Source organism: Gorilla gorilla, chromosome 8 (genome assembly GCF_029281585.2).
Source record: "Gorilla gorilla gorilla isolate KB3781 chromosome 8, NHGRI_mGorGor1-v2.1_pri, whole genome shotgun sequence".
Lineage (NCBI taxonomy): Eukaryota > Metazoa > Chordata > Mammalia > Primates > Hominidae > Gorilla > Gorilla gorilla.
In genome coordinates, this window is record NC_073232.2 from 134,987,669 (window position 1) to 135,012,558 (window position 24,890).

A 24,890-nucleotide genomic window follows, 5' to 3' on the forward strand; every position below is an offset into this window, starting at 1 on the left:
CTAGAAGACACTTTCTGGGATATGGTGTGCCCTGAGCCGATGGTGTCATAGAGGAGACTATGATTTTAAACAGCACTGCTCCTCATGTCTTCACAACTTCCCTAAACAAAAAGGCTGGAGATCCTCTTAAGTATCCGTAGGCCAATGCACAAATGATTTAGCCGTTCCAAGATGCCATTAGATTATGGAGGAAGGGTGTTAACTGTGGTTTCTCTTATCTTTAAATAACAACTTCCTGTATTAGCCTGGCATGAAGATGGTGCCAGGCAAACCAGACTGTGATTCTGCTGGTCCCACCAAACAAGACAGGGCAGGGGACAAGGGGGATGGGAGCCTCTCCATATTTGGAATGTTCCTTTCTGCCTGCAAGCAGGCAGCAGTGTACCAGCTTGGTAACTCATTTAAATATACATATATTTAAAACAATAGTCATAAAGGTTCTTGAAATATGGATTGAAAAACAACTACACCTGTAAATATAGATTATGGCTTTAGGATAGCCTAAGCATAAGCAACTAGTATGATGATTAAGCATGAAAAAAAAAAATAAACCTTCTTTCGATGTAAAAGTCATCAAAAAGTTACCAAGACATTCCTCTTCTTAAGGAAGTTTGTAGTTATCATTTATTTTTTACAGGATTATTGAAGAATATATACTTATCCATACTAAAACATGAGCGGCAATTATTAGGGGAAAATATTCTTCAACTATTTTTTTTTAAACAAGGAAGCAGTAAAGGATGTTTGCTCATCTTATGCCAAGAAATATACATAGGAGGTGTTCTATAAACTTTCATAATTTATACAAATGTTTTCGGTTTGTAAAATTTAGCAAATTTCTTCTCAGATATTGAAAAGGTCATTTACAGTTTTAAGAATCTTAGTTTTAGGCCAATTAAAGAAATACATGTTTTTTTCTTTTAAGTGCATGGGAAAAATAAACAGTGACTTTACCTGATTCTGTCAGATTTTAGCTAGACTTAAAGTATTTTGGTACAAGTTTTTGTTTAGGTTCTCATGTGCAGTTACTGCACCTTAAATTACAGACATTTTGCCATTGACAAAGATTGAGAAGGCTGTCCATTCTACAATTTCAGTTGCTCTGATTCCGCAAATACTTTAGAAAGAGTTTCTACAACTCCAAGTAGACTTTCAAATGCTTGATTTTTGAATAAAACTTAAAACATAATATTGGAAAGTGATATGGAACCTGTTTACCAAATCCAGATGGAGCATGGGAAGCTAGAAGCCAGTGAGAGGGCGACCCAGGTAACTTGCCCTTGGCATAGAGACCTTGTTCTCTATTCTGCCAAGACTTGACACACAGTGCTTCAGAATAAAGCTTTCTTCTCATTCTTAAGACCTATACCTATTTCTGTCTAATGTCTAATTAAGATATAGTATTCCAGAAAGTGAAAATAAAAGATGATGTGTTTTACAGACCAAACCCACAGGCACAAGCTAGCTTAAAGAAAAGTGAGGAGAAGGGGAGGTGATTAACTTTAAGCACAAATAAGAAAAGCAAATCGTTTTAGTTCTCTGAACTAGGTGATGGGCACTCCAGCAGTAGTAACCCCATGTTGCTAATATGATCATGTGACCTAGACCCTCAACAAGTCAGTCAGAGGCCTGGGTTGTACCAAGAGCAATTCCCACAAATGAGACACGGTGGTGGAAGAAGGAAGAGAAAGAGTCCAGCCTTTTTCATTTTGAGAAGAAAATGATAGCCTCCCAGTAAAGGGAATGGTATGGGTTCAAGTCCCAGCTCTGTTGTTCCCCATCTATGGGAATTTACACAAGACAAAGAGAGAGGTGGCTAAGACACAGCAGGGAAGAACTGATTGGGGAAACTGTATTAGAATCAAACTACAAAGACAGAGACTGCTCAAGAGAAAAAAAAAATTCCTTCTCTCCCCATCCTGCAGGGAAGGATTACGAATAAAAAGGGTGATTTTGCATTTATAGCATTTGTGCCTCCAGGAGGTCCAATCTATGAATCTGTAAAAGAAGATGTCAGATGTTGGAGAAAATTGGAGAGGAGAATCCATAGAAGCTGCCAGTACCTGGGTAACCTGTGTGAAGGACAGGTCACTTCCTGATCACAGCTGAGCCTGCGTTGGTTGGAGCCAGGACTGTCCCTCCCCATAGAATAGCCCTGCCAAGGCAGGGGTTCCTACGCTCCCCTCCTACTCATTCTCTCTCGGGAGATCTGGTTTGCAGACTTTTGCAGACAAAGAAGCCATTGTACTGAAGGAAAGTTTCAGTGATTTTCCCAAGGTCATACTACTTAAAATTAGAAAAAACAAAACAAAACAAAAAAACACCAATCCCAATGTAATCTGAGGTCAAATTCCCCAGGAAATGGTGTGGTGACTGAACGATGCCAATCAGTCTGATAAGAAGATTGAGATGGAATATGGGGCTGGTGAAATTCACAAAGAAAAATATTGAGCATCAAGGGTGTAGCAGTTCCCACTGTTACCACCTTTAAATGACATGTTTGGTCTGAAACAAGGAATGCCATCAAAATTAACAATAACACCAACTAATATTCTTTGAACATTTACTGTAAGCAGGCACCAGTCTATCAGCTGTACCTGCCATAACCCATTTAAATATACACATATTTAAACAATAGTAATAAAGGTTCTTGGAAGGCAACTGCTTCCAAAACAAACCCGATTAACAGCTTCAGTAATCTGCTTTGATAAGCAGGGTGAGGTTAGAAATACTGGAGCCTGGCACAGGGCACAGTGTGGGCCACTGACTGGATTTAATGCTGTGTTCATGCTTGATGTTAGGTTCTGGATCAGGGAAGGGGCTGGGGCTCCAAGTGGTTATAGGGGACACTCGGGGAGTCATTACCCATCAGTTAGAAAGATTTACAATCTTTCTATAGTGGTACATCCATAGCAATCTGTACTGGTCAAATAGCAGCCCTACTGACAGGTGTCAATCCTGACTCACCCTTCCTTTTTCAGGAAACTTTGCCAAGTGTCACCATAATCTTGCAGCAAAGCCTCCTATATGTTTCACAAAATACAAAGTGTTCCCCCCTGATTATCTCTCCCTGCCTGGAAATGTGTGATGTGTCCTCTGTCTGGAAGCAACCCTGCTTGCTTTCCCAGAATTTGCCAATTCCTGTGTGAGACCCTGGCCTTTTCTACCAATTGAGGTGGAGTTTAAGAGTTGTTATTAAGGACATAAAGTTTTCTCTGTATCATGAGAGGATGATGCAAATAACTTTGAACTTTCCCTGTACACCCCTCACTCCTCTCTGGGCTCACCCTGGGGAGGATTTGTGTTTTTTCAAGAAAACTGAACCTAACTGAGCATGCATAAAAAGATCGTATGAATTACCACGTGCAAACAGGAAGCCATCTTATCTTAACACCTTGTTGGCAAAGAATCTCCTACAGGTACTGGAACTTTGGTGGGTAAGAGGAAGGAGTCACCGTATATCTTATTTGCAATCTAACATCAAGAAGAGTACATTGTCATGATCTTCCAACTGTGTGCCTTGAAACAGAGTCCTGGGAAGAGCCCTAATGTTCAGTGTTAAGAATCTCCAAATGGCTGACTGGGCTCTTGCTTACTTCAGGCAGTGCTTTGCCTCTTTTTTGTTCAGGAGTCCATTGATTCTTTAAACGGGCAGTCTATTGTTAACATTTTTAATAGTAGTGTTCAAAACAACAAGCAATCTCTGGAGCCTGACAGCAGCTACTGAGTTGACCATCTGTCCTGTGCTTGTGCTTCTCACCCTTTCAGTCCCAGGCAAGGTTGCTGGTTCTTCTAGCTACAGCCACATTAGCCAGTATCACCCACCGTGGTCCCCCTGAGGCAGCCTCCACCAGCACTCTTACCTTAGCCCTGCCACCTCTGTCAGTTGTATCACCTCAGCAGCAGCCACTCTCATCTTTTCTGTCCTTGCTGTCACTACATCCCAACTGTAGTCACTGTGGTTGGGCAATTGAGGTGTTAGGCATTCTTGCAACAAGGAAGTGGAAACATTTGACCAAGGAATCCAACTAGCTGTGGGGCATAAAGGATAAGGAGAATGGAGGGGGGAAGTGTTGAGAATAGAGACATCAAAGTACTGTGTGTCGATATTGAAGTAGCTTAGTGCTTTGATGATCCTGCAGAGGCCAAACACACCTCAGGAGAGGGACATGGGGAGGCCACGGTGGGATTAGGGATGAAGAGACAGGACATGGCAATGAGGGAGCAGAGTGTGACTTGGAGCTCTCCATTTTGATGGCTTTCACTTTGTAACTGAGGACTTTTGCAACTACACCTGCTGACTTTGTCAATAAAGATTTCAGCCTACCTGTGGTGACTGAGCATTCAGTTAATGCTATATGTTATGAATTGAATTGTCTCCCCCAAAATTCATATGTTGAAATCATAACCCTCAGGATGTGATCTTATTTAGAATTAGTATCCTTACAGAGGTAATCAAGTTAAAAGGTCTTTGGGGTGGGTATTAATTCAATGTGACTAGTGTGTTTATAAAAATGGAGAAATTTGGAGGCAGGCATGCACAGAGGGAGAATGCCAAGTAAGGATGAAGGCAGAGATTGGGGTGGTGCTTCTACATGTCAAGGAACACCAGAAAACCACCAGAATCTAGGGGAGAGGCACGGAACAGATTCTTTCTCACCGTCCTCAGAAGAAATCAACCTTGCCACAACTTTTTCAGACTTCTAGCCTGCAGAACTGTGAAACAATAAATTTCTGTTGTTTAAGCCTCACACTTTATAGTACTTTGTTACAGCAGCCCTAGCAAACTAATACATCATCACAATCTTTCCAGCAGAATCTGCCCAAAGAAAATTAACATTCTATAAGGAAATTATTAATCTTGAAAAAAATGTATGCTGGTCTCTATCAACCTCTGTTAGATAAGAGATAGAAAGTCTTCATTGTAGCAGAAGACCCTAAAGAAGATGAAGTGAAAAGAAACCAGGTATTTGCAGAGGGACTTGCCTGAAGGAATGAAAAGAAGGCAAAACTTGGAGAGGGGAGAAGTGTGAAAGAAAAGATGATCCAGAAGCAATGGTTCTCAACCTTTACTGAGATTCAACCTTGGTTGATGTTGGATTCACCTGGGGAGGTGGTTATGGAGAAGGCTTTTTATAACTCCTGATACTCATGCAATATCCTACATTAATTACATCAGAAGCTCTGGGTATGGGACCCAGATATCAGTATTTTGCAACGGTCCCCAGGGGATTCCATTGTGCAGCCAAGGTAGAGAACCACTGCCTAGAGAGTTCCTCATTTTTGGTGAACTGTGTTGAAAAATGTTAACTGGCTCCTAAATACAGTTCTGAAGCATGTTCTAGAGCTCCTGAAATATTCCAGAGTGAAGTTTCAGATGTTGGTGAGCCTGCGAGTTTTACAGTGGACTTTCTGTTTGAACTGAATATTTCACAAATGAGATGTTGACATACGCAATAAGATAGTCCTCAGACAATTCTGGTCTCCTTTTCTCCAGTGGAGCAGACGTGCCAGGCTGAGTGGTATGTGAGCCTACCCAGGAGAAAAGAAAAGAATGCTACTATGAAAAGAAGCGTAAAAATGCACGGGGCAGGGAAATATTTGAAGAGTGAACAAACCAGCTTCTGTTGATTCTTTTTAAAGTTATTCTTGCGAGTGGAGACTTCAATGCCTTCAAAACTGTCTTTGCTGCAGATTACACATAGGGGCACTTTCTCGATGACTGTATAGTGCCATAATCAATAGCTACTTCATAAGAGAAGATTACAAAGATAACTGTGATACAGAAGCTCAAGATGCTGGTGATGGCAAAGCAGAAAGTGCAGCTCAGAAAAACAGGAGGAATAAGAAAAAGAACAAACATCTGTTCATACCCAGCAGACTGCAAGTCATAATGAATCAGTTTGTGTGAATCTTTGGGGAAAATCTTGAATATTACAGACTAAAATATAACTTTCCATGGCTTAAAATCTTGTGCATTCAATTTTTCTTGTTTAAAAAAGATTTTCTTAAAAAAATAAGTTTTAAAAAAGCAAACCAATTTATTCCACTTTGAATTATAATCATGTACTTTGAACTCAGTCTATAGGATGCCGCCAATTCTGTATATTTATTGGCACTATAATTTACATCTTGTGAATGGCTTTGTCATGTAGGAATAGGACTAGAGTTGTGAGTTTTATCAGAATTGTCGTCTGAGATCACTATTTACTTAGAAAAAATTGTTCACAAGAACCAGTTAAAGTAGTTTCTAGGCTGGCTTGCCTTTGCTGTGCCTTTGTCATAGAAATGCCACCTCTATTCTAGCAAGGAGATAAATCTATTTGATTTTGATGACTTATCAAGTAATAAAAGTTTAAAATTTCTAGCAGGACCACATTTTATAATATTAGCTGTTGGCTGGTTTATGTGACAGAAGTATACTTATATCAAGATTATCTTTTTGTCACTTGAGGATTAAAATGTTTATCACATTATTTAAAAAAAACAGATCCAGTGCCATCCCTTTATACAGTTGGTCTAGGAAAGACAGCTGGCATCTGCTTCACAGGCCAGGCGGGCCACATTTTGTACAAGGGGAAAAGGTAAGTGGCTGGCTTGGTGGAGCTATGTAACAATGACCATCATAGATACAACAATAATCTCTTACCTAGTGTTACACACCTAAAGTTAAAACTAATACCAGAAATTATAATAAAGTTACAATCTACCTTAGAAAGAAAGAATACTCACTGGCTTTTTATCCTCAAGAGATACTGTGTCTCCTGTGTCTTTCTGAAAAAACACAAACTAAAAAAAAAAAAAAAAAAAAAAAAAAAACAGAGATGGAGAGCATGAGAACCAGCCAACCTGAGTTCTTATTCCACAGCTTCACTCTCTCACCAGCTGACCTTGGGCTTAGTCAGCTTCTCCCTGTCTCCATTTTCACATCTATAAAATGAAGGTAAGACTATACGTTCTGCTTACCTACAGAACTATTTAGAAAATTGAAATAATGAATGTGAAACACTCAGAGCAGTAAATAAATACTAGGCAAACGTAAGGAGTTATAGAACCCTTATTTACTTTATTCCTGTAGCAAATGTCCCCTTTCAAATGTAGTTTATTCTTTTAATCAGTTTTCCTGCTTCTCACTTCTATATTTGACTTCCATTTATTTCTCCTGCTTTTATTTACTTGGCTTCCATTTATTTCTCCTGCTTTTATTTTTGTTTCCCCCATTTCCTCACCTAGTGGCTTTAAAAAATATATCTTTTTAGATTGTTTGCACTTTTATTAAAGCTTTTGATTCTTTTTCTGGAAGGTGACATAAATATAAATAATGGTATAATAAACTCAGTCCCAGTTATCTCAGGTAAAATATGTATTCTCCATGCACAAACATCTTACCCCTGACCACCATCTTGCAGGGTGGGTATTTTTTCCAACCGTAGGCTGAAGCTAGCGCTGATGCAGCCAAACAATTTGTTTGCCTTCTACCGGCAGGAGTCAGGATCCCTGGGTTAAAATCTGGCCTGCACCTCTAGCAAGCTGTGTGAACTTCTACAAGTTCGTTTTAAAAAACAAATCTTAATTGAATCCCACTGACCTAGACATCAAGGAGGCAATGACAAACCGGCACCCTACCAAGTCAGCTTTACAATCTCCACATCGGCAACACGTGGGCAACGCACCATGTCCTCCTCCTAGAGGTTGGGGAGGGCTGAGTGATGTGTGTGTAAAACACCAAGCACAGTTGGGAGCCGCAGGGAGCACTCAGTAACTGTCAGCAGTTCCAGGTTAGCCCCTGAGCAGACAGTCCTCATCAGACAACCTGAGACCCGGGAACCAAGAGGCGGACCAATCCCTGCAGGATTTCATCCATAACCTCTTCCTTCTACCTGGATCTAACTTCCTGAATGACCAGCGAAGTTTTGCAAGTTGGGCACAAACCTAGCAGAATAAATGGGGCTTTGGGCTGAAATGGGAACCGACGAAATGAATGTTTTCTTTTGAACACTCATAAAAAACAAGGAGTCTCAATTTCTTTAAATGTCCACATAATACAACCTGACTGCATTTTATTCCAGTGAAAGAATCTATTGTTTCTATGCATGGTAAACAGCCAGAAAGTAGGAGTTTCCTGTTAATTCTTATCACTTTTCAGAAGCAACTTCTCCACTGATGCATCTCCTGCACCCCATCAGTACTAAAAGCAACCTGCTCCTTAGAGACACAGGCTCCAGCAAAGACAGGAGAAGAATCGAGAGGCTCCAGGGAGAAGCCGAAGTGAAATGGATGTGGAGTCAGCTGTGCGGGGACCAGTGCAAGCCTAAGAATGCAGCAGAGGCTACTTGGAAACAATTTGCTGATCTTCAACAATCTGTTTCTTTAAAATGCATCTAATTCATTCAAATGCTGGAAACAATGCCAGTAGCCGACAATAGAAGCAGAGTGGAATGAATTATGCAGCATTCTATCAGTGAAATATTATGCATCTGTCCAGAATCATAATTATGTTTTAAAAAACATTTAAACTGGAAATGTCTCATTACGTAATGAGAAGTTTGAAAAACACAGTGCACAGAACCATACCACCATAAGGTGCAAGTCCAAAATTAGTGATGAACTAACAGCAGCAACAACAAAAGGCATATATACATTTTGTTTGAAAGCTTTAAAGGAAATATACTAACAGTGTGTAACATAGGGGTATTGGTTTTATTTCCTTCTGCAGATTTTCATGTACTTTATAATTTTCTTTAGTGAATATTACTTTCATCATGTTAATGAATAAAAGTTACAAAATAGATGATCAGCTTTTGATGGAATTCAATCCTGATTTTTTTAAACTGTGTTCCTTTGCAACGTTATATTGTGTTGGTAAAAAAGGTAAGGCCCAGTTTAGTACTGGAGAGGATCCCAAGGGTTATTTATGTGGCCCTCCTTCTGCCTCAGGCAGCTACACTATTATCATCACTATTCTACAAAAGTTGCACCTGAGGGAGAGTAAGGCACTTGCCCAAGGTCATACAAGCAACAAATAGCAGACTAGTAGACTAGGACTCAGATTTTCTTATTATGATGATAGTGTTCTATGCTATGTTATGTTATGTTATGTTATGTTATGTTATGTTAGTATTTTCGACAACTTACTAAAGCTAAAATTTATATTCTCCCTGGGCTAATGCAATATTGAAAAGGAGAAAATTGCAAGTCTTTTGACATTTCATTAAAATGGACAGTTCATTGTCAGTATTACAAAGAATAGTAGATCCTGAATTTCCAGGCCCCTGGACACCCACTGTGATTTCATGTCTCCTTGCTCTATGCCATTCTTTGGTTTGCGATCCCAAGCTGGTTCAGCTGCATCTTAGCCCCCGGCCTGACCTGGCCCCAGGAGGGCATTTAGAACACAGGCACCAGGGTGGTCCAGGCGGCATCTACTCCACTGCTTATCTCTCATGTTGAGAAGGTTCTCTCAGCCACCTTGTCCAAATATCTCTGCTCAAATGTTACCTTCTCAAGGAGGCTGCCTGGATTATCCAGCTTCCAGGAGCTCTCTCCCCTCCCCATGTTCTCTCCCCACTTTCCTGTTCGATCATTCTCCAAGCGCAAAGATGCTGTATATTTGCCTGGTTTGTATTCTCCGTCTTGGCCAACTAGAACACATTGCTTCCAGGGACAGGGGACGTGTTCTGTCTTGTTCACTGATACATCCTCATGCCTAGAATGGGGTCTGGCATATAGCAGTTGCTCAGTAGGTATTTATTGAACTGAAGGAAGGAGGAAAGGTGTGGGTAGGATTCCCCCGCCTTACCTCCATTACCCCAGCAATAAATAGCAGCATGTCATCATCATTGCTCACTGCTCACCGTTGCCATCCTAGAGCCACTTCCAGGAAACTGCTGAGCCTTCCCAGAAGGCTTGGAAGGTGCGTCCTTCCTGCCCTTCTCTAAGTCTGTGCTTTCCTAGGTTAAGTTCTGAGAAACCAGGCCAATCTAGCACACAATAGCAGTGGCATGTGAACATGCAGGCACCTAGATACCGTATTTGCAGGCCGATGTCAGCTGAGTGCCTTTAGAGTTTCTGAAGGGAAAGCTGCCTGCCTTTCACAGAAGCCCATTTGAAACTGGGTCTTAATAAAACAATTGCCCACTCACCACAGTATGTGAATATTCAGTGTGGTACAGTGCCACCTCTAATAAGCTTTTGTTCTGATCCAAGTTATCCAAAATGTTGATATTAGTGGTTGAAACGTCCAAGACTCAGGTCGCTTTATTATTTATACAATTCAACTTCTCAATACTTACTATAATAAAAATACCCCAAATCCCTTGCACACATAGCTCCAGTAGTTTTATATCAACTCCACGGGAAGTTAGAGACAATAGTTCTTAACAATAACAGGAACAGCACCTATCATTAATGTTCCAGGCTTTCTCCTGGGCGATCTTCAGCCATCTTTTTTTTGTTGTTTTGTTTTTTTTGTTTTGGAGATGGAGTCTTGCTCAGTTCCCCAGGCTCGAGTGCAGTGGCACAATCTCAGCTCACTGCAAGCTCCGCCTCCCGGGTTCACGCCATTCTCCTGCCTCAGCCTCCCGAGTAGCTGGGACTACAGGCGCCTGCCACCATGCCCGGCTAATTTTTTTTTTGTATTTTTAGTAGAGATGGGGTTTCACTGTGTTAGCCAGGATGGTCTTGATCTCCTGACCTCGTGATCTGCCTGCCTTGGCCTCCCAAAGTACTGGGATTTATTCTTGATTATTTACAGCAACCTTGTGAGCTACATGTCTATTCCTACATAAGAGAGCAAAGTTGCTGAGAGCTGAAACAGTACAGCTAGGAGAAACTGCAATCAGCCTCTGCTCTGCTTCAAAGCTCAGTCCATTTCACAGCAGGGGGGTTTCCAAGTGGAGGATTCAGCTGCTCCATTGTATGATGAGACAATATTGTGGAGTATTCGTCTATGGTCTTTCTCCCACCTCCCTCTGTTCCCCATCACTTCCAGGAACAATGGCACTAGAAGGTAAAAAAGGTCATGTTATTGACATTTTAGTCAAAAGATGTAGACTAGGGAATATGTGGAAGAAGCTGCACCCCATTAGAAGTCCTCTGAAGTCTCAAGGGGACAGAAGTGAAGCAGGAGGTTACTGGTGGGTCTCTGATGCCCAGAGGACAACAGAATGCTCAGATAATTTGGGGGAATGTGGGATCTGAAGAAAGAGATTTACACCTCTCCGATCCTCTGGGAGGTGAGAGGAGAGAGGGCTGGGTGGCTTGTCAAAGACAAAAGGCTAAAGGTAGCCCCTGGAGTGGCTCATCTCCCCAAAAGGGTTGCAGAAGTTAGAGGAGAGAGAAGGAAGATGTGTAAGCAAGAGAGCTGTAGATAATGCTGAACAAAGCAGTGAGGACCCTGCAACCTGAGACCAGAGAGAGCCACTGACACCTCAGCAAGTACCAGGGTGGAGGGATGACCATGTCTAAGGATGCGACAAAACTAGCATCTATCTCAGAGGACAGCAATGTGAAGGAAGCCAACATACAGCAACCAGCATTCTCCTCTGCCAAGGGCCACAACGTACTTTATGCTTTTAGGCACAAGGAGGAAAGGGAACGTGTGGATTTACCAAGAATAAACCTGAAATGGTTGGGACTCATTTTGACTTGTCATTCTATAGTGTGCCTCTAGCTGAAGGGGATTTCCAAGGAAAGGTTAAGTTATGGGAAAATATTCACTTTTGGTCTGTGAGATGTATCAGCTACAGTTATTTTTGTCTGTGTCATACCCTCTCTCCTTCTATGCCTTTTTTCCCCTACCTTGGCTAAATTTGGCTGAATTTACTTTACAACTTAATATTGGGACTGTCAGAAAAGCTCAAAATCTCTGTTATAAAGATATCTATTGAGAAGTCCTCTTGGTCGTATAATGTATAAATCTCCTATATATGCCTAATTTTATTTTCCCAGCAACCCGCTAAAGTAAGCAGAGCAGATAGTATTATCTCACTTTTTAGATGAGGAAACTAAGGCTCAGTGAAGCTTAGTGGATTGCCCCAAATCACAATGGAGAGAACAAGATGCAGGCCCTTCAAACCCAAGCCCCAACTCTCACCCCTCTTCTACTTCACCCATGACCCTGTTTTTGCCATCGTGACCAAGTGTGGACCTTTCCAATCTTTGATATTCCACACACAGGAGAAGCCTGGAAGCCATTCCTGCTGGATGTAGTGACCAACACATTGGATTTACCCAAATTGCCAAGTGATCCTGATAAACAAAATTAGAGTATTCAGATTGGAAAAATATTTTTTTGCAACTCCTCCTCACAACCCGGAACCCACTCGGTCTAAAAAACCTTGTATTTTCGTTTCATTCACAGGAATATGGAGTTAGACATATGCTAGAGAAGGTGGGTTCCTCTATTAGAAGACTAAGAATTATTTGAGATTATGGGATAGTTTTTTATATAAAACAATAATCTAAGTCAAGAGAAAAATATGTGTTAGGGAAGTAATAATTTGTAGAATGTCAGATATCCCTGTGTACTGCAAAGTTCAATTCAACAAAGATTTAAGTAGAAAGGCATCACGCTAAGCCTGCCGTAAGTAAGCAATATTATAAGTGAGGCTATAAGCAATATAAAGAGAAGTTTTGCCCTCAAAGTTTACAAGATAATGGAAGGAATCAGACTAAAACACTAGTAATGACGATCAAGGCAGAATTTATTAAGAGTGATTAAGAATGTATTAAGGTATTAATTACAATCAAGGCAGAATATAAAAGCCGTGCCAAGTGGACGTCGTAGAATTAGAGAAGGGTGCAAACACATGCAGTTGGGAAATAAGAGGAAGACTTCAAGAAAGGAGGAGGGGCAGTGTGTGGGCATTGAAAGACGAGTAGAATTTCAGCAGCGTCTACTGGGAACAGCCACATGCAAAAAGAAGTGATGCCCTCCGTGAGATCCAGGGCTCCTGGTGACCTCTTTCCCCAGGAGAGAAGGGTCAGGAGGGCCCCAGCTGCTTAGCCAGGTACTAGCACATGGTTTGACTTTTCTTCTCTATGATTTTAACTTCCAACTATTCCATGGAATGCCTCTCACAGGTAGAATCACCCTTTCTCCCATATCAAATACACACAATATGCCAAAGCAAATGAGTCTGCTGGTCTGAGTGCCTGCCAATCCAAGCCTGAGAAGAGCGTAAGCTGCACTGACCCACCTCCAGCAGGGGAACTTGGAGAGTATATAAAGCTGAAACTCCAGGTTTTGCTGTAGCTAGAAGCTCTCCCAACATGGGCTGCCAAGCCCTCCCACTTTGGCTGCTGTTCTTCCATGCCGTTATTCTACCTGAAGCAGGTACTACAGCTGATGCACAGGTTCATTTTTCTCATGCCTTGTCACAAGCTTGAAAGGCAAAGTATGGTTATTTGCACATAGGCCACCAGCACAACAGCTTAAAATTAAATGCAGATAGAGCTTTTACTCTGCTTAATGTAATCCAGCCACTGATGAGATATTGCTGTGATGATAGCTGAATGCATAATCATAACTAATTTTAGGAAAGTTTGATTGAATATTTTCTGTAAGATGTGTTTTCTGTGAGCCAAGCATTAGCCAATTTATTGCTCTTTAAAATCATACCTCTATTGTGAGATTCTGGATAGAAATAGACAAAGAAAGAATACTTGGCTATGGTATAATCCAATAAGGGTTCTTAAAATGTTCTTTGGCTTATGTATTGATATTTAGCACTAGGAGTATTGAATTACAGTCATGATTTTTTTATTGTTGCTGAATGGAGGTATAAAACCTACTATTAAAAAATCTTAGCTTGAAATACTTGACATGACATAAAATTATCTGGACTTGATTCATGATGCCTTCTAATCTGAAAAACTGTACCTTTCTATAAAAATAGATAGATTGATTTGATATTATTGCTTTTAATGTGTATTCTACATCTAGTCCTCTTAAGGAAATTTTAAATTTAACTTGGAACTAAACTAATTTAAAATATCTACATAACTTCAATATTTTTATCATTATTTTGTGGCTTTGGGGGAAAACATTACTGTCTTACTTGTACTAACAAATGAAAATTTGGAAATACCTTTGACCAGCAAGTAGTTTGAATATAATTCTTATTAACTATAAAGGAAAAACATAACTCACCCACCACACAATAGCAATTGACTTTAAAGTTTGTAATATGCTCAAACTCTTTTTTTTTTGTTCTGCACGTAATTGTCTGAGTATGTTTATATCCAATATTTAAACATTTATTAAAACATACTAGGTTGTTAGGAAGGATTTCAATAATTTTTTTAATCTTTTGAGTTTCTAAGCCTTGTTTCTTATCCATTTGTCCAATGAAGTTTCGGCTTGGGAATATGGGGTTTAGGGCAGAAAATCTGGATCATTCAAGTGCTAACTGGGCACTTTTTGGCCCAGTGAACTTGGACAAGTTTTTAAATCTCTCTGTGCTGCTATTTCTCTCAAGTAAAAAGAATATAATTCACAGGATTGTTTGGGGGATTTAATGAAATGTTTGTAAAATACTTGGAAGACTGCTTCAGGCATAGAAAATGTTCAGTCAATGTTAACTGTTATTATAGACACTGTAAATTATAAACTATAGATATTTTAAACTGAGAAGAGATGAAAATACAGATTATCAGATTCAGAATATGACATTTTACCATGATACATCAATTCCTCGGGAAACCAAGATATTTTCCCCTTTTGACGTTTCAGTAACAGGTTTTGAGTAATGGATTCAATATTTTAAAAACATATAGCAGGAAAGAAGTTCTTGTCTTCCAGTAGATCAACACTATGCAGGTTAGTACTTGGGGATGTGTGGGCTATACCAAACATGTATGGAAATTGATCGTTTTCTGAAGCATAGCAAAAATTTGGAAATTTCTGATAGAATTCAAAATTCACATTCATCATATTTGTGCCACTTGTGGCAAAGATGATTCTAGTTTGATGGTGCTCAGAGTGACAAAGTGTCAGCTTTGGGGATGTAATTGTAGGCCATGGCAGAAAGTGACCCTGGACCAATTCAGAATGAACCTCGGTCATCTCTGCCCCGCTCTCCCAGGCTCTTTCCCTTACTTGAAATGTATTGCTACTCTTGGGAAGTGGAATCAGTCTATGATTTAATTTCTTTGGAATCAAGTTCCCAAAGGATTTTAGACAGACAGAAGGACCCAAAGTAGACAATTCTCAATCTGCAATGAGTTTAATGATTTCTGGGAGCCGGAAAGAAAACCACCCCCAAATTCAGTGTTTCTCTTAAGGCCACACCCTGATAACTACTAATCTATTGGGAACAGCAGAGAAAAGGTCCCTTGAAGCAAACATCAGCCTCATTCTGGTCCCAGCTGTCCCGAATCCCTTCTCCCTCACATCACAGTGAAAAACCAATTCCCAATGGAAAAAGGGTCCAAATGAGGACTGCTATTACACTGGGCACTTTGATAATCCAGTTACAACAATATTCAGCTCTCCTCTTCCCTGCCTTATTTTGCTTCCTTTGAAATTTGCAAGCTTACCACCAAATACCAGAGCATTTCCCAGGCTGAGGGCACATGCTGCTCTGCTCTGGGCCCATTACTTAGCACTGTGGTTGGCAGAGTAGAGAACGCTCCATCACTAGTTTGAAAAAATGAACAAAACACAATGAGCGAGAACATCCCTTAGCTGATCTCCACTTGTGAGATCCTTTTCAAAATAACAACAACAGGATTATGAGGCTTTTCCCCCCGAGTGGCTGCAAATCTAGGGATATTTGAGAGGCTCAGGTAATCTTACAGACACCATTGGCAAGTCTCAGTTATCAATGGGGCCATTTTCTTGCCAGCTTCCTGGTGCCTCCTTCATCTTTGCCCCTTTTCCAACCCTTTTGTGCCCACCTGTACTGTCACTGCACCTCTTCCCCAAGATGTGGACGTTGCCCCAGAGTTTATGGAGGGGGTGCTCTTGAGCTTCCAGGAACTCATGGATTAGTGATACGATATGACCTAATAGGCTTTTCTAGGCTCCTGGTGCTGATTGCACAAGAGTCTTACAGACAATGGGGCCAGTGAGACCATCTGGAAACAACCACCCAGGGACACCACTGCAGTTCCATGCAGGTCACTTTGATACTAGAAGAGATTTGTGGAACTGGCAGACTATTGGAGTGCAGTTGATATTAGGGTGATTCACATGAAAAGTGAGGACAAAGGGGGAACTTGTTGACCACCAGAGAGAGAAAGACTATTTCTGATAATGCAATTGTTCCCTGGCACAGAATTTATCTAATCAACACAATCCTAGTGAAATCATTAAAAAGTCTCTATTAACCCCATTATGATCAATTTACAATCCATTCAGCTGTGTGCACTGCTCTGCCTGGACCCCACACTGACCACAACCCCTCCTTCTCTCACCCCCACAGACCCCACCCAGGCTCTCAGCCCTGCCGCTGCCTCCTCAGACAGGGACTCCCAGCCCTGGCACCATGGTCAGCTGGAAATTCCAGGTGTCAGATCACAGCTGGATCTGCAGAACTGCCCTGTAGTCCCAAGCACCTCTGGCCAAACGCTCAGCAGAAAGCACACCGCCTAGCCCTGTTGCAAGGCCTGCAGCCCTGAGAGCCACTCTGTACACATGCACACTCACACCCACCACTCACATTCGTTCACATACACACACTCACACAAATACACCTCTCACTCACACCCACCACTCACATTCATTCACATACACACACACCACTCACTCACACACCCACCACTCACACTCACACTCACCACTCACATTCATTCACATACACACACCACTCACACTCACACTCACCACTCATATTCAGTCACATACACACACACCACTCACTCACACTCACACCCACCACTCTCATTCACATACACACCGTTCACACACACTCACACCTACCACTCACATTCATTCACACACACACCACTCACACTCACACCTACCACTCACATTTATTCACACATGCACCACTCACACTCACACTCACCATTCACATTCACATACACACCACTCACACTCACCACTCACATTCACATACACACACCACTCACACTCACACTCACCACTCACATTCATTCACATACACACACCACTCACACTCACACACTCACCACTCACATTCATTCACATACACACACCACTCACACTCACACTCACCACTCACATTCATTCACATACACACACCACTCACACTCACACACCCATCACTCACATTCATTCACATACACACCACTCACACTCACACCTACCACTCACATTCATTCACACCCACCACTCACACTCACCACTCACATTCATTCACATACACACACACCACTCACACTCACACCCACCACTCACATTCATTCACATACACACACACCACTCACACTCGCACCCACCACTCACATTCATTCACACACACACCACTCACTCACACTCACACCCACCACTCACATTCATTCACACACACACCACTCACTCACACTCACACCTACCACTCACATTCACACACACCACTCACACACTCACTACTCACATTCATTCACATACACACACCACTCACTCACACTCACACACATCACTCACATTTATTTGCGTGCACACACACACACTGTCTTTCATACCACTCACATTCATTCACATACACACACACACCCATCACACTCACCACTCACATTCATTCACATACACACACTTACACTCACCACTCACACACACTCTCATACCACCCAAATTCTCTCATATACACACACTCACCACTCACACTCACACTCACCACTCACATTCATTCACATACACTCTCACACATTTATTCACAATGTCTCACACACACACACACACTCACCACATACTACCAATCTGTTTCATTCACTCTGCCTCCTTGATCCTATCCCAAAGCCCTGCTCTCAGCCCCTGCCCTCAGTGCTGCCCTCTCCTGACTGAGCTACCAGTTATCTCCTTGCCTAGTCTTAAATCTTCCCTAATTCCTGCCTCCTTATCTCTTATTGTAAATATTCCCCTGAACACTACAAAACAGACCAAACGCTCCCTCAGACCACCTGCCCAGCACCCGGCACCACCTCCCTACCTGAGGCCACCCTGGACATTCCGCAGGGTGCACTGCAGCAGCCTGGGAGGGAGAGTGACTTCAGCCCTGGGGGATACATGGGCAGTGTGTCTGCATCTCAACTTACTCCAGATTGAGAAGAGGTTGACTGTCTACATCAAAGACCAGGAGTTGGGTTTCAGTCACCCTGCCAAGCCCCTCATGGAAATTCCGCTTGCTTCACATCCAAGACTTCTAGCTGAGTTGGTCCTGACTTCTTATTCTCACCCCTTACTTCCTAACCCAGTCACCCTGGTTTCACTTCAACTCCTTTCTGAAGCTGCTCTTTTTTTTCTTTTTTTTTTTGAGACTGAGTCTTGCTCTGTCACCCAGGCTGGAGTGCAGTGGTGCGATCTCGGCTCACTGTAAGTTCTGCCTCCCAGGTTCACGTCATTCTCCTGCCTCAGCCTCCCAAGTAGCTGGGACTACATGCACCCACCACCACACCTGGCTAATTTTTTTGTATTTTTAGTGGAGATGGGGTTTCACCATGCTAGCCAGGATGGTCTCGATCTCCTGACCTCGTGATCTGCCTGTCTTGGCCTCCCAAAGTGCTGGGATTACAGGTGTGAGCCATCACACCCAGCCTGAAGCTGCTCTTTTTAAGACACAATGGTACTGGCCTTTAATTGCCAATCCAGTGGCATCAGCAGCCTCTGTCTTGTCAGCTCCCCCACAGCAGGCCACACTGACGGCTGTCCCTGTGCCCAGACCCTCACTCTCCCTTGGCCCTGTGGCAGTGACAATGGTCAGATGAAAGCTCTTGTATCTAACCAGAAACAGTTGGAAACCAGTTTTTAAAAGTGGTTGTGTTTATGCTGTGTTTATGTGCACTAGCCAAATACCTCCTCTCTCACCAAAGTTACCTCTAAAGCACAAATCCAAAAATGTAAAATTAATTAATTTTACTTAAATAACCCCCCAAAAGAAAAAAATACATAATAAAAATAAAAACAGGAAAGAACACAAAACGGGAAAAATGCCTGAAAAAGGACAAACCCATGCGATATTAGAACACATCAAATGAACTAAAAAGCATGGTCGAATTTATGTGTAAATTGTAGCTTACTTAAAGCAAATGCCGTGATTAAGTACAGACAGCTAAAGACGTGTAATAAAGTATACAGGCTGACATAAAATTGGAATCACTGGTACAAACATATACTTGATTAAAAGGAAGAGTCATAAAACCAACTGCACACCAAGGCAAGAGCTTAAGAAGAAGTGATTGCAGGACATGGGTTTCCAAGCTCAGCTGCACAACAGAATCCCGTGGACTGTCGACCATTCAGATTCCCAGGCCCCCTCTGCTGCAGCTGTGAGCCAGTGGGTTTGGGGTGGGGCCCGTGAGGCCACTGTCTTAGGCCACACTCAGGATCCCTGCTGGGTTCTAACGTGTCTGATGCATCTCAGTTTGCTACAGGAAAAATGTGGGAGGATCCAGAGGAAGGCTGTGGAACCCACGCTCTGAGAGAAGCACTGTCCAAGGTACACCTGTGACCCAGCAAGAAGGTGAGTCACAGCCAGACATTCCCCTTGGCCTTGAGGAGGAGGGGCCGCGGGCAGGTGGGACCTGAAGGGCAGAGGGTGTGACTGTCCCCAGGAATGGACAGTCCCCACCCAGCCAGGCAAGTCACACATCTCCACAAAGAATGACATCCCAGTTTTATTTCTGCTTAACAAGACAAGGATGCCCTCAGATCTTTGTTTAACTTCATGGTTCTTATACATTAAAGACTGACTTTGGCCGGGCATCATGGCTCACATCTGTAATCCCAACACTTTGGTAGGCCGAGGCTGGCGAATCACTTGAGGTCAGGAGTTCAAGACCAGCCTGGCCAACATGGTGAAACCCCACCTCTACTAAAAATACAAGAAAAAAAAATTCGCCTGGTGTGGTGGTGCGTGCTTATAATCCCAGCTACTTGAGAGTCTCAGGCAGGAAAATCACTTGAACCCAGGAAGGAGAGGTTGCAATGAGCCGAGATTGCACCACTACACTCCAGCCTGGGTGACAGAGTGAGACTCTGTCTCAAAAACAAACAAACAAACAAAAATACCTGACTTAAGGGTCTCTATTTCAGGAGTTCTTAAATGATGGATGTATGATAACCATCCCAAGAGCTTACTGAACATGCAAAATCCTGGCCCCCATTCCCAGACATGGGATGCACTCCAGGAATCTGCATAATTAGCAAGCCCTCCTAGAGATTCAAATGACTCTGCAGCTTGTGTGAGGGTCACACTTTGAGAAGCACTGCCCTGTGGCCATTGGGAAGGGAGAGACAGCAGGAGATCCACCAGTCCCCTGCTGTCCCTCAGCAGTAAGCCTTGGGCATTTGCTTCTGTCTCCCTTATTACTGGCTCTTAACGTGAAGGTAATAAAAATTGCCAGCTCCAAAGTGTTCCCTCTGTGCCAGGCATTTTACCTGTATTTGTTTCATGAATCCCCTTTGAGGCAGGTACAATGATCTCTGACAGATGAGGAAAGCGAGGGCTCAAGTGGCCCATGCGAATTGCATAGCTAGCATGTGGCAGAGCTGAGACGCAAACCCAGAGGCTGGCTGTGGCACTCGCACTCTGAAGCCCAACCATCCTAGGTGCCTCGATATCCCCGGAGACACCTGTGGGTAGCCAGTTGGATCATGCCCATCAAAGTACTAAGAGAGGGGAACTGCAGGTGCCAGGTGACAGGAGAGGGCAGCAGCATCTTTGGAAAAAAAAAAATACAATGCTAGTATCTGCTGTGCACTTGCGCTTCACCCACACTCAACACTCAACACTGACAATGACATGGTAGAAATTATCCAAGAATCCAAGACAGACTTTCTAAGCTGAAATATCAAGAAGCCCAGAGCTCGAGGGCTTCTATCTTCTTAGGTGCAGATATTCTTGCCAGGGTGGGCACTTCTAAAAAGAGCAAAGCCAAGCCTGACATCTCATCACAGGGCAAACCTAACATGGTCCCATGGATGACCCCACCCAGAACAGGAGCGCCCTAGGAGATCCGACAGTGTTCCCCTTCTGCCCCCTCACTAATAGCATGACCTTCGGGAAGCTGCTGCCATTGTCAGTATCCTATCTCCTCCCTGGTAACATGGGGACAATAACACCCTACAAGGGAGTCGTGAGCCTTAAAAAGATGTCAGCTCTATGGGGCTGAGCCCAGTGCCAGGAGCACAGATGGTGCTCAGTAAATAGCAGTTGTTACTGCGACCATGAGGAGATGGTGGGGAAGATGACTCCCTTCACCAACACTTAAGTGAGGGTTGGGGGGCTGCCTTTCTTCCAAAGACTGGCTTGCTGTGCAACTCGTGGAAGGTTCTGGAAGGTGTTCAGGACGAGTCGAGGTGTATTTTGAAGGCATGTGGGGCACGGTGTGCGATGACCTGTGAGACGAGAAGGAAGCACAGGTGGTGTGCCGGCAGCTGGGCTGTGGGGCAGCCATCTCTGCCCCTGGAGAGGCCCACTTTGGCCAGGGCTCCGGCCCCATTCTTCTGGACGATGTGCAGTGTTCCGGGATTGAGGACTACCTGGGGGAGTGCTCCCATGCTGGCTGGTCCACCCACAACTGTGGGCACGGGGAAGACACTGGTGTCATCTGCTCAGGTAGATTTCTATCTTTTCTGAAAGTTGATTTTTCATTTTTTTCCTGATCAATCCCTGAGGCTCCTCGTTTCTCCCCGACATGAGAGAATGCCTTTGTAACATATCATTTCATTAGTATGAAACTCCCTGTCCACCCAGGTCTCAACCACTCTTCCCAAGAAAGACACTCACTCTGAAGCCAACTCCTCTATGATATTTATGAAACAGCTGAACACTCTAACTCTAACCCCAATCGTCTGTGTCTATTTGAGAAGTCAAAGATAATCATATCGGGAAGAATGCTAGATTTGAAATGAAAAGGCTTAGTCCAGCTGCAGGAAAGGTACATGGTTTGTGGATCCTGATACAAAACAAAAATGTGGTCCCCCTTTTCAAAAAGTGTTAAGAATTTCAAGACAGAGACAGCAGAGCGTCAATGGAAGGGCAGGGGCCCATGGGACCTGGTTGAGGCTTACCCCAATGAATATTCCTCTATGATTCCCTCTCCCCAAACCTCCTGCCCCCTTGAGTTTAACGTGACATTTTGCACATCATTTTCCCCTTACCTAACAAGTTGAGAATGATCATCACGACAATCATGACAATGCCTTTTACTGTACTGCTGTGAGGACGAGGCGTCTGTCAGTTCTGATCCACTGTCTTGTCCTTCCACAGCCTGAAAAGCAGGCTGCCCACAAGGCTGTGTTGATACTTCTGCTTTTTGCGGAAATCAACCCTCTAGAGAGTGAGCAGCTGTGTCTCTGATAAACCGACTATGGGTGATGGGGCAAGGTGTAGAATCAGGAGGAGGGGGAACACGAAGGCTCCTCCTTGCTGCTCAGCTGCAGACAATTGTGGAGTCAGAGGGTGTGTCTTCCTCTCCCCTACTCCCCTGCCAATTCCTCCCAAACCCAACATGCTAGGAAGCAGGATTAGCTCCATCACCAAGTGGCCAGGAGCTAAGCATTCAACAATATTTACTGCCAAAGGCTGTAGAGATGCAGCAGTGAATACAATGTCCCCATTCCGTGGGATGGACTTATAGGTGACTGCCAGCTAGCAGGTACCTCGCCTCTCCTGCCGACTGCAAAGACAAGGGCCTGTTGTGGCTGGGACCTTTCCCACTGCAGGCAGCTTCATCTCGACAGCAGTTAAGGGGTCAGAGGAGAACTCCAGTCTATTAAACCATCATTCCCAAGGCCTCTCACCAGCCTGCAGGGCAAAGGTGGCCCCAGGCCCTCCTACCTCCTAGACCACTAGGTCCTGCCTTATGATTGAACCAAGTGGGACATTGTCCAAAGCCCTTCCGGTGAGTCCTCAGCAGGCCTGTGTGGAATTTACCTTTGCCTCATGGGGGTGCTCCAGGCAGCCTGGGTGGGCAGAAAGAGGACTCTGCCATTGTCTTAGGCAGCAAGTCCTGCACCAGGCCCCTTGGGAGGGAAGGTGAGAGACAGGGGCTGAGAACAATCTAGTTAGCAAAGTATTGTAAGTATAAATCTTGCTTCAGGCAATTTAAAAACACTTTCCATGATTTTGCCCTCCAGGGGACATTTGGCAATGTCTGGAGACATTCTTGATTGTTACAACTAAGGTGCTACTAGCCTGTGTGGGCAAAAGCCAGAGATGCTACTAAATATCCTGCAATGCACAGGACAGTTCCCACCACAGAACTTTCCAGCTCAAATGTCAATAGTGTGAGGTTAAGAAACCCTGCTTCAGAATCAAGCATGTGCAGTTGAATTTACTGATTGTAATAACTATTTATTAATTAACTGATCATTGATTAATTAACAGTTGCATCAATAATGAAAGCAAAGTTATCTATTGTTTCTTCCCCAAGCGTTAGCCTTAGTCTAGTTTCTTTTCCAGTCATTTCCTCTGATTGTCCCCTCTACTGATTACAGTTAATTAAATGTATCCTGTCATTTTTGAGGGGGATAATCTCATCCCAAGTGAATCTTGAGCAGATTCACTGAATCATTATTGTAGCCTTCACAGGTCATGTGCTCCAAGCATGACAGGTCTCCGAGTGGTGTCGCCTAAGAGACTGTCTCAAAGCATAACCCTGATGTCAGCCACTGAGCACTGTCCTGTTTCCTGAGCACCTCCTGTTCATTATCCCATTCCACCCTTACAGCAATTCGGGGGGCTTGTTTTATGAGCCTTGCATTGCAAATAGGGAAACTGGGGTTCAGAGACAAGGTTAAGCAACGTCAAAGTTAAATGCCTTGACCAAAGTCCCACAGCAAATATTTAGGTCTCTGGATTCCAAATCCAGTCCTCTGTCTCCTGCGCCAAATGTCGACACTCTGGAAAAATTGCCCTGCACCTAGGCAAAAATGTTCAAATGTTCGGAGTTGTCTTTGATGCTCTGCCAGTAGCCTCACCCTCCTCACGTATGTCAGGCCTCCGCAACACACTCACACCCCCTAAATCCTGTCAAGCTCCCCAGGTGCAGGGAACCTCTGTGCTGAACTGCCCTAATTTACTTAAACAGGAGCTGGGACACACCTTCTTCCATCCTTGAGGATCACACTTCCCCCAGTTCCATTTCCTTAAGTGCTCTTCCCCTCCACCTCCAGTGATGTTGAGAGAAAGTCAATGAATGTTAATTGGGGAAATAAGTAATTAACTACGTGAGTGAGAGGACTGGATGTGAATGCATTAGTCAGTTCTGCTGTTTTTCAAATACCCCCAAACAGCATGGCCCAGGTTTCCACGCCCTAAGCAGACTCTCTTTGAAATCCTTTACTTACTTTAAAAAGTCACCCAGTTTTACTTACAAGTTACAATTAAGCCATATTTATTTTAATACAAAAACAAAGTTGTAAACACTCAACAACATCAGGTACCCTCAGTCCCTTAGGAAGATGCACCTATTTATCCTGTGGGGTCTTCTACCCCATCTCATGGTGAGAAACTAAGAAACCCAACCCTAGTTGCACATAGTGGGCTCTTCCTGAGTGGAGTTTACACTAAAATGTGTGCATTTCAATGAATATTGAAAAGAGTCAAAAGGTGTTTCCTTCCCAGATATGCCCTAAGCCTTTTTGAAGTAATCACATATAAGGAAAATTCCAGGCTGAAGTTTTTGACTGGGGTCTTAGTAATGGGGCAACAGCAGATCCTTCTAGCAAGTACAGGGCATTCCAGAATTTTTATCATCTCTAATAGACTCAGTTTACATTT

General features: G+C 43.2%; 1 protein-coding gene across 1 annotated transcript in view; it reads left to right on the forward strand.

Annotated features, from left to right (window-relative positions):
• SPADH (spermadhesin family member) overlaps positions 1-19,605 on the forward strand; it is a 53,052-nt gene extending 33,447 nt beyond the window's left edge. Inside the window, exon 3 of the transcript XR_008668808.2 lies at positions 19,527-19,605. The gene's annotated coding sequence lies outside the window, so the exon portion shown is untranslated. The remainder of the gene's footprint in view (positions 1-19,526) is intronic.
• Positions 19,606-24,890: the final 5,285 nt, after the last annotated feature.